Source organism: Camelus ferus, chromosome 3 (assembly GCF_009834535.1).
Source record: "Camelus ferus isolate YT-003-E chromosome 3, BCGSAC_Cfer_1.0, whole genome shotgun sequence".
In the NCBI taxonomy this organism is placed as follows: Eukaryota; Metazoa; Chordata; class Mammalia; order Artiodactyla; family Camelidae; genus Camelus; species Camelus ferus.
Genome location: NC_045698.1, coordinates 54,243,913 through 54,257,439, shown reverse-complemented (window position 1 = coordinate 54,257,439; position 13,527 = coordinate 54,243,913). Strand labels below are relative to the sequence as shown.

At 34.2% G+C, this 13,527-nt stretch overlaps 1 protein-coding gene and 1 long non-coding RNA gene across 5 annotated transcripts in view; one reads left to right on the top strand and one right to left on the bottom strand.

The window, feature by feature from the left end:
- Positions 1-13,527, top strand: part of SSBP2 (single stranded DNA binding protein 2) — a 250,407-nt gene that overhangs the window by 107,373 nt on the left and 129,507 nt on the right. The window lies entirely within an intron of this gene.
- LOC116662111 overlaps positions 6,731-13,527 on the bottom strand; it is a 32,966-nt gene continuing 26,169 nt past the window's right edge. Inside the window, exons 3-4 of the long non-coding RNA XR_004318095.1 lie at positions 10,478-10,545; positions 6,731-7,044 (exon numbers count right to left, since the gene is read on the bottom strand). This is a non-coding gene — a long non-coding RNA (uncharacterized LOC116662111). The remainder of the gene's footprint in view (positions 7,045-10,477; positions 10,546-13,527) is intronic.

The window sequence follows — 13,527 nt, the reverse complement described above, 5'->3', positions numbered from 1 at the left end:
TTAAAATGAAGGAGAAACATACATGTGGTAGCACCATTTATGGGTTTGATGTAGTTTTCAGAATAGTTCCTTTGTTGTTTCTATTTTGAAATATCTATATGTTAAAAGAGGATAGTAATCTATTTGATCATATGTATTTACCATCAAGTTTCAATAATAATTACAAAATTTTTCTTTTCATTTGTGTCATTTATGTATCTTCTGTAAATGAGAAATTCATGTTATAAAGAAAATCATACTGTAACAGAAGTCTAGTACAAAAATTGAGTACATTATACGGTAGGTTCAATATAAACTGTTTTCAAAAGAATGTTTTCTTTTTGTGAATTTGTGAGAATGCATATTGAACTAGTTAGATTTTTTTTAATGAGTAAAATGGAAAAAATCTCACCTTTTGCACCATAAATTTTTTTAAAGTATAAATTCCTCAAAATAAAACAATTTTGTTAACTATTCTATTTTCTGTATTTTTTTAAGTTTATGAAAGAAAAAATAATAACAGCTCATAAATCCTCAACCCCCAACAGAGAGGGATACCTTTGTCTTGTGAACATGGATTTTCTTAGACAAAACAACCAGAGCTTTAACCTGATGCTTAAGCAAACTGAGCTTATACTCCAAGGGAAAAGCTATTTACTTTGAGGCTCAGTTTAAGAAGCCCTTTGAAGAACTGGGGAAAATCAGATGGCTTTAGCTGAGATAGAACTTGATTACTGCTGATAAAAACATTTGTATATTTTTAATTTAGTAAGCTTTAACTCTAAATTTCTGAGTTAAAACTTACTTAGAATTTAAAGCTAGTATAAAGTTTAATCAAGGTATTTATTTTTGAAGCAATTATTTGACCTTCTGTTTTCGATTGCATTTTTCCTTATGAATCTTTGCTTAAAAAGAGCCAACCAAATGGAAAATATTGAGGAGACAGGCACAGAGACTCCACATGAGAACAAGATTGTCCTTAGCTTTGTGTACAAAATATATCTCCTGTACTTATATGCTTTTAAAATAACATCATACTGTGCTCAATTTTAGGCAACAAGTAGCTGTAAGTGATAGATTCTCTCAGCAGAAACATTTTCCCCTCTTCTATGGGGAAAAGTCATCATTTTTCTCTACTATTTTTAAAAGGCTGAAATTGAACTTTTCAACTTAGTAGAGTCACTCTTGTTCTTACTGGATTTTTCTTCTTGGCTCTGAAGGTTCCTGTTAACATGGTACTGCTTCCACAAAGATTGTAAGGTATGAAGTAACAGACTTTTAGAGCTAAAAGTGACTTTTCAGATCATATAGTCATACACTTTCATTTTACATTTAACCCCAGTGTCAGCTCAAGCCTCCTATCCATCCTGTGGCCTCTTTAGTATTGCTACGTATCCTCAGGGATTATATGTTCATGGTTACCTCCAGCTTCAAGTTGCTGACCCGTGGGTACTCTTCATCTCATTTGCAGCACACCTCACCCAATAATCATTTTTTCTCTGTCCCTTATAGACCCAGGCAATACATGCTATGTTTGAATTAGCCATCAAGTGCCTATCAGGTACCAGACTGTTAACATACTGCTTAGAACCAGAGTAGTGGACTGTATATTTGACCCATAAAATCTGTGCTTTCACTTAACTTTCTTCTGGGTTACTTGGTGCTCTAGGTAGAAAAGTAGAATATTCTGTACTTGGTCTATATTCTTTTCCTGTATTTTCAGATCTGAGATATTAAATGGTCTAAAGACCTTCATTGTGAACTTAACTATATTGAAGATTATCTTTAATCATTTATACTTTAAAAAATAGGGTACTGAGATAATGGCGGAACCAGAAGCTGGGCACAATAAAATTAATATTTGGTATTAACATATGGTGTCACTGTATGTCCTTGCCTTCTATTCACAAAGCGCTTTTTCTTTTCACCTAAAGGTGAGATTTTTTTCTTTTAGGAGAATTCTAGTTTAAATGTTTTACCTCATAAATACCTTGACATTAGGCAGGTATATACTTGATGTAGGGTCCTACATCTGAGACTGCAGTAAGATATCAATAGTAGTGGTGGTGGTGATGGCAGTAGTAGTAGTAGCAGTAGTAGTAGTAGTATCATCTGTAATAAGATATCTGTCTCTTTTGCCAGATACCTGTTTGCCAGGGTTATACAATAATTCCATTACAAGGCAGAAAAACAAAATGTGGAGATATGAACATACAGGATTGAGAAACTAGACACGTGATGCTCTTTGCCCAACCAGAAACTCAGATTTATAGTCCGACATTGGAACTATTACAGAAAACCAGTATGGATGTTGATTTTGCATTGACTGTCTTTTGGTTGAGTTGTCGCCTTGTTTATCTGCCTTCCATGCAGGCCTTGCTCAGTAGGTAAATGTTCATGAGCTTGAGTAGAATTTGGAGTTAACGTGACCCCTGGTCTTTCACTGCCCACCTGAGCAGTGTGGAGAGTATGACTTCATAGAGGTTCTTCCCTCTTGAGAACATATCACTGACTGTTTCTTCGCCTGCTAGTGCAACCTCCTTTTTCACTCAAATTGTAAATTTTGTCTAATTGCTGTACAGTTAGATTTCTCTGACAAAAATGTTAATTCTATAGTTCTGCTTCAATATCATACATCATAGGGGCCATAATTTAATAGAAATACAGAAGGGGTTTTTTTCCCTATAGAAAAGCCTCTTCACCCAACCTCTTACCATTCTCTCCTTACAATTCAAAATTTCAAAGTGGACACCAAGATGTACTCATTTGTTTGTTTTATAGAACCTTTTTGTAATGCCTATTGAAATAGTAAGCTTCCTTAATTCATTAAATATTATTTATAGAACATTGACTCCTTAACTGAGGGGCTATAGGGCAGATAAACTGAAAATTAAATTGAGTTACTGCCAAATTAAGATAAAGCATCTCTTAAATTTAAAAATGATACTTACTGGCAACTTCTTATGAATACATCTATGGTATAAAGTATGTCTATTTGTAATGCATTCTTGTTGTGAATTTAATGACCATATGTTTTAATTAATTTGAAAACTGTTGCTGGTAGTTGATCAGGACAGGAACTGGCAAAACTATTCACAAGGTAGTGTCTAGGGGCTGTTTGAAGGCTTCCTTTCCTTATTGTGAAAGCCTTTATGTGATTATATAATGTGCGTGTGCGTGTGTGTATGTGCACTGAGGGGCCAGGTGCTGGGTTTTTTTAACTGTCAGCTCTTTGAAACTATATCATAGAAACCATAGCTTTTAAAACCAGAATATTTTCACTCCTATTTCTACAGTGGATGAGGACAGAAGCAGCTAAGATTAAAATTAAAAACGTAATGAAGTAAGCATTCTTTAAACCATCCTTTAATGTAATATAATGTAGTATCTCTTTTCTTCCTTTGTCAGTCCCCTTCTTACACCTTAGCACTCAGAACTGCCACTATGCAAGTTTTTCTCTTTCGTCCTCATAATTCATTCTATCATTCGTATTAGTATGACTCCCCAGTCCCTCTCAAGCGTTAGTCTTACTTCTCCAGTTGATCCATTGGACATTAGTACTTGGAGATCATTCTCCCACTTTGACTATTAACAATATAAATTTTAATTATTGGTATAATTTGCTAATACTATGTAGTTGTAAACTTTCAGTGCCTAGCATAATGCCTAGTGCATTTCATATAAACATTTAATAATATGGAATGATTAATCATTTTGCTGTACCTACTTTAAATGGAAGTCTGTCATATAACGACCAAAAGCAAGCAGTGTCTTTGGAGTCAGGCAGATGGATAGATCTAGTTTTATATCCATGTTCTGCCATTAAATACTATGTGATTATGTACCATAAGCACTATGTTGAACCTCTTCAAGGCTCGTTTCCTGATCTTTAAAAAGCAAACTTCAATTCAAGTATGACATATATACATACATGTGTATAAACATGTATCAATGTTTTAAATTCATTCAGCCTGCCTCTTATTTACTTTGTGCTGATACATTGGTTTTTTTAAAAGGTTATTTTTGTATGTTAGGATTGGGAACAAATTTATTACACCAAAGTTGATTGATTGGCCCCATTTTTCCATTGAGATACTTTTTTAGGGGAGTATGATATGACAGAGAGGCATTATCAGAGCAGATTGTCATTGCTTTGGGGTCTATCATTTGCCAAAAAATGGTGACAGGAAGTGCATCCCAGATCACAGTGTTATTCCTTGACTGTCCCTTTATATCTGCTTCTTCCTGCCTAAGCTGGGTGAGTAGATCATATATGAGAAAAGTATAAGTTAGTTGTTTTTGAAGATTTTATGGTAATAGGTAGTTGTAAATTAATTTTTTTCTGGCATTTTTTTTTCTGAGAGCATTAATGACTAGAGTTCATTTTGTTTTGTTTTTTAACATAGGCATCTGTTGACAAGTTACATAGCTGATTATTTAAATAGATTCCATTTTCATTATGTAGTACATCTCTTGGTATATTAAAATTACCCCTCAATTTTTCAAAGCTGAAGTGGTTGGTATTCAGACCAGACTGCAATGACAGAAAAGTCATTACCATTTTGATTTTGTGTTACAACAATCCCTGATGACTTAAGACGATAGTCAGGCACTCTTGGCAGCTAGTTTGACTGAATGGCTGTTCTTGGACATGTATAAAATGGAGGGTTTTTCCCATAGGTAGTTGCATTTTATTTCTGTTTGTTTCCCGTTAGGTTCCTTGGACATATTTTCAAACCACTCAGAAGTTAATTTATAAATACATTTATCTACTTGTAAATAAGTGGATTTGGATTTGTGAATATTCTTATAAAGAAAGATTTAATTTATAATCAGATTTTCATCTGCATTAGAGGAAGCAACAGTGATGTGTCTAAATAAGCTGTAATGTCATCACATATTCTTTTGATTCTGTGAAATAAGGTTTCTTTTTGGTGGAATTTGGGTTTATGTTACATACTCAGGGTTAAAGCATTGTTCTTAAGCAATAAATTCCAGATTTAGGCTATATGGAGGTACTTACATAAATGAGAGTTAGCCCAGAAAAGGACCAGATGGGAGACCATCATATTTTTTGACTTCAGTTTCATTTTGAAAAATATATTATTGGCAGATTGGAAAGAGCATCCAATGTTTCCTATTATAAGCAATATATTTAACTTTGAAAAGAAGTATGCTTCCTAATGTTACATTGCAGAAGAGTGGTATAAAGTGATTAATGGTATATTAAGAAAGAAAATACATTTAATGTAAAAAAAGGAATAAAGTAAAATACTCTTTAGTATTTCACATAACCATTTAGGCTGTTGAATTTTAGATTATGTACTTAAAAAAGAAAAAAATGTTAAAGGAGAACAAGACTGTGAGTAAGGGATTAGGGTGTCTCATTAGTGTTTCCCTGACCTACGAAGCACTGTGTCTGAATAGCTGGAACAGAAGCCTAGAAAAAAAATAATAAAGAGATTTATAGTTAGTAGATGCTTGAAAGAAAAGAATGGTCATAGACACAGATTTTTCTCATCTTTCATTTCTCATTTTTGCTATCAGCCTACTTTTTTATGATTTACCTTTATTTGTGCAATAGACTTTTGTAAATTTGTAGTTTATCTTTGTAATTTACTTCTTGTAATCTTTCTCATTATCGAATACTCTCCTTTTCTCTTTATCCGTTTTCTTTACTTTTCTGTTTTTGCATTCGTTCTTACTGACTCATCTTTCTTTCCTATCACTGCTTTTTGTTCTTTCAGTACTTTTTATCTTTGGCCCTTTCCTTTTTTCTCTTTAATTGTATGCATTTCTTAAATTCTAGAAATAATTTAAACTCAATTATGTGGCAACTCTTTATAATAAGCAAAATTTATTTTTGAATTAGCGTAATAGGTCAGCGTGGTCTTTGTAATAGCACTCTGATCCTTACCAAGCTCTGATGTTCTTTGGGATTTTGAAGTGGCAGGAGAGGACAGCGAGCAGAGAGTACCTCATGAAACTGCTGTCAGTGTGGGACTCTTGAAGCTCTGTAATTCAAGCATCCTCTAATTCTTATTTGGAAGTAGTCACAATGTGATATCTTTGACCAATTATTTAGTCTATACACGTGTAATTGCTAATTAAAGGAAAATTTGAATCTAAATGAGTAGTTACAGAATTATGACATGCTCTTAATATATTTTGAAAAGTCTGTTAAGTGTGCTGTTTGTCTCTCTGCCTGGGTTTAGTCCCCTTTGAACCATTTACAAGCTGTCTCATCTTGAGTAAGTTACTTAATTCTGCTAAATATTTTTTTTCTCTAGTTAAATAGGGCTAATAATAATATGTGTCTAACAGAGGTGTAAATATGGTAATTCATTCAACTTTATACAATCTGGTATATCATAAGCTCTTAATGATAGCTGCTGCTTCAGCTATTGCTGTAACTAAAACTTCTACTATTTTTTTAGTAAGTACTTGTACTGCACTTTAAAAGTTAATCTCAACATGAAGCAAGAGAGGTGGAGAAAAGGATGTAATAATTTATATAGGGTTACTATTAAATTTTTTGGCTTAATAAGTTATGTGGAAATTAAAATTTTTAAATGGGAAAAATAAAAATGTGTTTCATTGGTTTAAAGACAAATAATTTTGCTTTCTTTCTAATTTTTTGTTCTTATGCTTTTCTTACTCTATTTGTAAGCTACTACATAGGATATTTTAAATTTATTCTTCTTAGTTTGTTACTGATCCAAACTTGGGTCCACTTGCCTGTGCACAATAAAGCAAATCTATTGACACAGGGTTGTGGTGAAGGGAAGTGTAGCATTTATTGCAGGCGCCAAGCAAGGAGTCCAGGTAGCTAGTGCTCAAAAGGTCCAGGGTCCCCAGTGACTTGCAGGGAAAGGTTTTTAAAGACAGGATGAGGGAGGGAGGTTGTGGGGTGCGTGATCAGCTCGTGGACATTCTTCTTATTGGTTGGTGGTCAGGTAATCGGGAGTCAATATCATCAAACTTCTGGTTCCAGTCCGTCTGGGATCTATGTGCTTGTGGGTAGCATACAGTTAACTTCTTTTCGCCTGATGAAGGTTTCAGTATCTGTAAAACAGCTCAAAGGGCATGGCTTAGAATGTTATCTGTAGTCTTTGAGGAGAAATTAAAGCTCCCTGACTTTGTTTAATGTCTGAACTATTATTATTTTAATTTGCTTGAATGTTTTCCTTTTTTTTTCTTTATTTTCTCACTTCTCTAATTAAATTTATTCTTTGGAATTTGGGGAAGGCCTAGGAGGCTAATTTTTCTATACACAAAGGCACGTGGAGGACATGGGAGTGGGAGATTCTGTCCTGGGAATGCCCCATAGGGTCTTGATTGGTTACAAATTCTTATTTTATCTATAAGCTTGTCCCTTGTGGCCACTATTTGGGTGTGATTTCAGAGTCACTTAAAAATAAATATCATAGTGTTTTTGTTACACAAGGTAATTTTTCTTTTGAAGAAATTATATTTTATTTCTTTTATAAATAATTTATAACTTTTAAGTAATCCTCAAACATTGAAAAATTTTCTCTTGAAGGCATATGAATATATCATAATTGATTTGATAAATGTATCTAAAAACAAAAGATTTATGGTACAAAAGAAAGGTAGTTTTCTTAGGGCCAGTTAGTCAGTGAAAATATTCAACCTTAAGCAATACAAGAAGGGAGCTCAGATTAGTTTATTAGCATGACAGTATAACATTGGGAAACTGAATACCCTGCTAACTAATGTAGCTCCAATAGAAGAGGGATGTTTCTCCTTACTCAGCAGAGACAAGTGTTTCTTCTGCACAAATGCCAAGCCTCAGAGATAGATGAAAGATGAGAGAACCTCCAGACTTACAGTAAAAGCAGAAAAGAAAGTAACACATTGCAAAGTGGATTCATATAAATGGATAAGTTTGAGGTGAGGCGTTCCTAAAGTCATTGCGCATCTAGACATCTAGACTTGGGTGGAACCTATAGTGTATGGCTCAAGAAGGGAATCATATAAGACCACGTCTAGGACTTTGCCTCTGTGCCTTAAAGATTTTCTTTTTCCAGTCTGGTGTGTAGAGTTCTGTGATTGGGGGTTAAGCCACTGCTTTGAGTGTATGACAAATAATTCTGTACACGCAGTACCCACAGAGCTTAGTTCCTCTTGGTAAATTCTGAGAAGATTAAATCTTATTTAAAACACTTTCTTCAGGTGTTCATTAGAAACACATGAATCAATGTGGACCCAGGTACTTAGATTTAATGCTGGTTAATTTAGAACCCTGGTTAGTATCCTGCATTAATTACCCATAGCACATCAAGTTTGTCATCAAATGCCAACCAAACTAAAAAGTGGTACAGAAGAATTTCAGGATACTTTTACAAAGTACAGCTATCTGATCAATAACATGATTACATTTAGGAAACTATTTGAGAGAAGAAGTTTATAGCTTAAGCTGCCCTGGACTGGTTTTTAAGAAAACAAGGGACTCTACGTCATTACAAAAACAGAAAAACATGCAAAACCTCCTTTAATTAAGTTCCAAGGGAGCAAGCAAAGTTATTAATTAAATGTTCAGCCAGATTATAGCTGGCTTGTTAATTTTAGGTCACATTTATGATACCCCATATATAGCTGTGGTACATGTATTTTAATGTTTACATGCAGGAGATATCTAGTCCTTACATAACCAATGTGCATAGCACATTCGCATGTCTTCTTATAGTACCATGTTATGACTTTATATTGTAAGGGAATTTAATAGTGATACTTGTTTTATTTTGCCCTTTTATTGTATTTTTGACAATATTTATCTTGAAATTAAGACTAGGGGTAGGAACATAGTCCCTAATTATAGCTTTGTGTGTGAAAACACAAATCACTTCATGATGTGCTTTCTAGTTGTAATTTAGTTAGGATTTGTGGTCAGTGGCTGAAATTAAGAGATCCGCAGTAAGACAGAAGTGATTTTTCACTCATACAGATGTCTGGGCTGATATGATGGCCCCACGCATATCAGAGAATTAAGCTTCCCTTTCCTTGTTGCTGTGCCAGCTTCAACACACAGTGTCCATCTGGTGGTCCAGTGTCACTCAATCCCAGTCAGGTCAAAAGAGGAAAGAAGGGGAAGAAGAGGGCACAGCCCTTCCTTTGAAAGGAACGACCTGGAAGTTGTACACAGCCCTTATTCTCAGATCTCATTGGTCAGAACTTAGTCATATGCCATATGTAGCTACAAGAGGCTGGGAAATTTGGTCTTCAGCTACATAAACATGTGTTCAATTGAAAATTTCTATAGTTTTTTAAGAGGAGAAGAGACTTTGGGGGAAAACTAGAGATGACTGTTAGGAATTACCAAAAACAAGAACAACCTTTTTAGTGGAAAATACAAGTGCCTTTATAATGATTGTCCAGAAAAATATTGCAGAAAAATATGTCTTTAATTTATTAATAGTTTTTTTTCCTTTACTCTTACAGTAATATTAGTTGAGTTACGTTGTTCAGAAATCAGGAAACATAAACTATGTGAAGAGGCCTAGTGTTTATGTAATTTATCTAGGGTTGAGGATATAATTATATAATAAAGCTTTGCTACTAAAAATCAGGATTTTAAAAATTAAAAGAGACTTTAGGTAGTACTTGATAAATTTTTTTCATTTCTCCGTATTAGGAAGGGGATGTAGAAGTATGAAATGTCTTGGTGAGGTTAGACATCTGGTTCATGGTAGAGTCCACCTTAGTCCCAGTCAAGGGCTTCTCGTGGGTGGTAAAAGCACACACTCTGGAGCCTAGGCTCCGATCCTAGCCTCTCTATAAGGTGTGTGATCGTGTTAATAGCCTCTCTCTGCTTCAGCTTCCATGTTGATAAAAATGAGATCATTGTGGTACTTATCTCATACTTTATTATGGCATTCCCTCTTCCTCTCATCATTAGCTTGTAATATTTAAGTCTTTTTTGGTTTTTTTTCATGGTTACCCAAGAGGCTACACTATCCATCTTAGATCTATTAAAGTATGATTAAAAGTAGTACTATTAGCACTTCCTGGGCTGTGAAAGAATCTTCTACTTTAATACATTTAACAACCCCCTCCCCCAACTTAAATGCTGTTGTGTATTTTAATTGTATATGTATTTTATATGAGAGATATTGATTGTCACTACTTTTACGGAAAACATTCCTTTCTGTATCTCTGAGCTTTCTCTTTGAAACATTCTTTCTGCCTGAAGAATAAACTTCAGTTAGTTCAGTTATCATACTTTGTGTGGATCTGCTGGTAATAAATATCTTCTGTGAGTGAAGTCTGATTCTAGATTCATACTTACTCCAAAGGTGTATAACCCTTTGAAGTCCCAACTCATATGAGGCTTTATATTCTCCTTGGTGGGCTTTGAATGCTAATTTTTATGCCTCAGCGCTGTAAGTTTATTAAAACTTCTGTTCCCTTTTTTAGCCATGCTTTTGACATTGACAAAAGCTTTGAGCACAAAATTACCCTCAAATGCCAGACTTACCTCTCTGAGCTGGTATCTTTTCCTAGTCATGACTCCAGAGTTCTTTACTACCTGTGAGCCTCTGGTTCCTTAAAAAATTATTTTAAAAATTCTGTTTAACATTTTAAGACATACTTACAGTAGGATTGGTTTGTTATTCTGGAATTGAAATTCTCCAATGAGTATATTTTAATAATGGTGATAACTAGTATTGTACTGAGCACTTATCTGCCACATACAGTTTTCATGCACTATTTCATTTAACCATTATAGTACGTACTATAAAGTAGGTACCATTATTGTTTCCATTACTACAGATTAGGAACCTGAGGTTTAAAGGCCAAGGTGCACAGTTAATGTATGACAAAGTTACGTTTTGAACCTAAGGCTGCTGAACTCTAGAAACCACAGTCTTAACTTGTCAGTGCTCTATATAATAAAGTACACATGACAGCTAGCTAAAAACATGATAATAGTGACTCTGTGATTTACGATTTGGGGCATATCTGTGTTTATGACTAGGGAGTCTAGTCTTTTCAATTTATTATTGAGTTTTTATATAACCTTCAAGCCGTTCAGTGTATATGTATCTCACTTCTACATTAGCAGAGTTTCTCAAACTGTCTCAGTTCACAGAGCGCTTAGTATCTTAGTATTTTTTCATGGGGCATCCATGGCACAAACAAAACCCTAATAGTTTTGTTTATTAAGAATGTAAGTATCCGTGATCTAACGATTTATTTTTTAAATTGAAGTATAGTCAGTTTACAATGTTGTGTCAGTTTCTGGTGTACAGCATAATGTTTCAGTCATACATATACATACACATATTCCTTTTCATATTCTTTTTCATTATAGGTTACAAGATATTGAATATAGTTCCCTGTGCCATACAGCAGAAACTTGTTTTTTATCTATTGCACATATATTAGTTAGTATCTGCAGATGTTAAACTCCCACTTTATCCTTTCCCACCCCTTTTCCCCCCTGGTAACCATAAGTTTGTTTTCTACATCTGTGAGTCTGTCTCTGTTTCGTAAATAAGTTCACTTGTGCGTGATCTAACAATTTAATAGCCATTTTAAAATACACATAAATTGAATAAAAAAGATATTTTATTTTAAAATAATCACATTGACTTGTAGTATTTGAGCACCTATTGGGCACTGTACAACTTCTCAAATCTTGGAATCAGATCGGCCACCACCAGCTCCATTTCCTATTTCACATTGATTTTCATGTGATCTAATGTCAAAACTGTGAGCTAGCATGAATTTGTAGTCCACACGATATTCAACATTTGTTGAGTTCTCCTGTGTTTCCTTCACATATGTAAGGTATCCCGTGGTGCAAGTTTGTGGATTGTGGCATTAGCATGTTTACCTTTGGAGGCTGTAAATTTGAAAGAGCCCGTTTGCCCCCAGATGCTGTGGTGTCTCAGGGAGTGTGCCTTCACATTCCAGATGGGAATTGAAGCATCGCAGGCATTGCAAAATGTTTGATCTAAGTAGAATCTTGTAAAGGTAATGAAATGTTAAACATTTAAAAGAATGCTTTTGAAAAGAATCTTTTGGTAATCTTAATAATAGCTTCCAATACATTTGTTTACATCTGTCAGGATGATGAGCAAAGGAGTCCCTTTGGCTGCTCAGCCAGCCAGTTGCACGTACATCAGGTAGATGTCCGTGAAGTAGCAAACTATACTTGTCCTCAAACTTTAATAATTAAATGAGTGACCTTTTGTGGCACCACAGATTTGTTGGGAAGTAGGAGAAAGAGGCTGTCATTATGACTCTTCTTCTCATTCCCTATGCCTGGGGACATAGGTTTGGGCTACCAGGTCACAGAGGTGAAGCGATGATAGCAGTATATATATTGCCTCCTTATCCTAAAAACCAGGTAAGTCACATAGTCTGTGGAGATGGCATGGTCTTGATAATATAGTGTTTTGGACTTGCTAGAGATGAGGCAAATTAAAAAAAGAAGTGCCAAAGTCCAGTTTCCAGTTACGGCTGTCTTTTGGACAAGCCACTCTACCTCTATAAAATGAAGGCTTTCCTATTTACCTCTTATATGATCTCTAAAATTACTCTTCAGCAACAAAATACATTGATCTATTGTTCACCTAAAGCCTTTGCTATATTCTTGACACCAATGGGCCATTCTTTTATTGCTAGAATTTATTTGAAAGTTTGTAAATCTAATGTAAATAAGTTACTTTCTTAATGACCATTTAAATACTTCCCCAGGATTTATCCATGGAGCCATAATGTTTACTGACATGCCTTCCTGGATGTGGTCTTTAATTGGAAAGCACATCTTATAAGAGAATTATAGCCTCCAAATGGGATAATTCCTGGGGTTTAAAAGTTGCCACAAAGGAATTCACTGGCATTAGAAACAAAACAGATTTATTCCTCAATACTTGTCCCTGAGGATCTAAAATGTTACTATAAACTCAGAACATTCCTAGAGTTACCCAGATTTATTTTCAGGTTAATTGGTTATTCAGTATTTTTCTGGAAACTCATGAATTCATATCCTTTGGAAAGTAATATGTACTGGGCCATCATAATGATGTGAGAATGCTCTTTTCATTAAATATCTGGTGTGATACTATGCATAGAGACTTGTAGCTGATTTTTCCAAATTGATGATTTGCTATTTCTTGCAACCTTTAAAATTAAAAACATTTATAACTTTTAAAAACTTGATATAATTAGTCACTTTCATTGAAGTAGAAGATTTAGAAAGGAAAGTATAAAAGTTTATTTTTAATTAGATGAATTATCATGATTACTTTAAAACTGAGCTCACATTTTTCTCTGAGGCATTTTTCATTTGTAATATTGTTAGAATTGAGGTCTTATTTGGTTTGGTAGAACTCTAGTAACAAAAGGCAACCAGAAGAATTAGGAAACATTCTGCCTATAGGACTTCCTTAGAAATAATACTATTAAATATTTTAGTTTATTTTATTTACTCTTGGAATCTTTATTCTAATAACTAGAAAAGAAACCGAGTCTTTCATGTACCTAATTGAACTTATGTTTTTGAATTTTTACAAAATA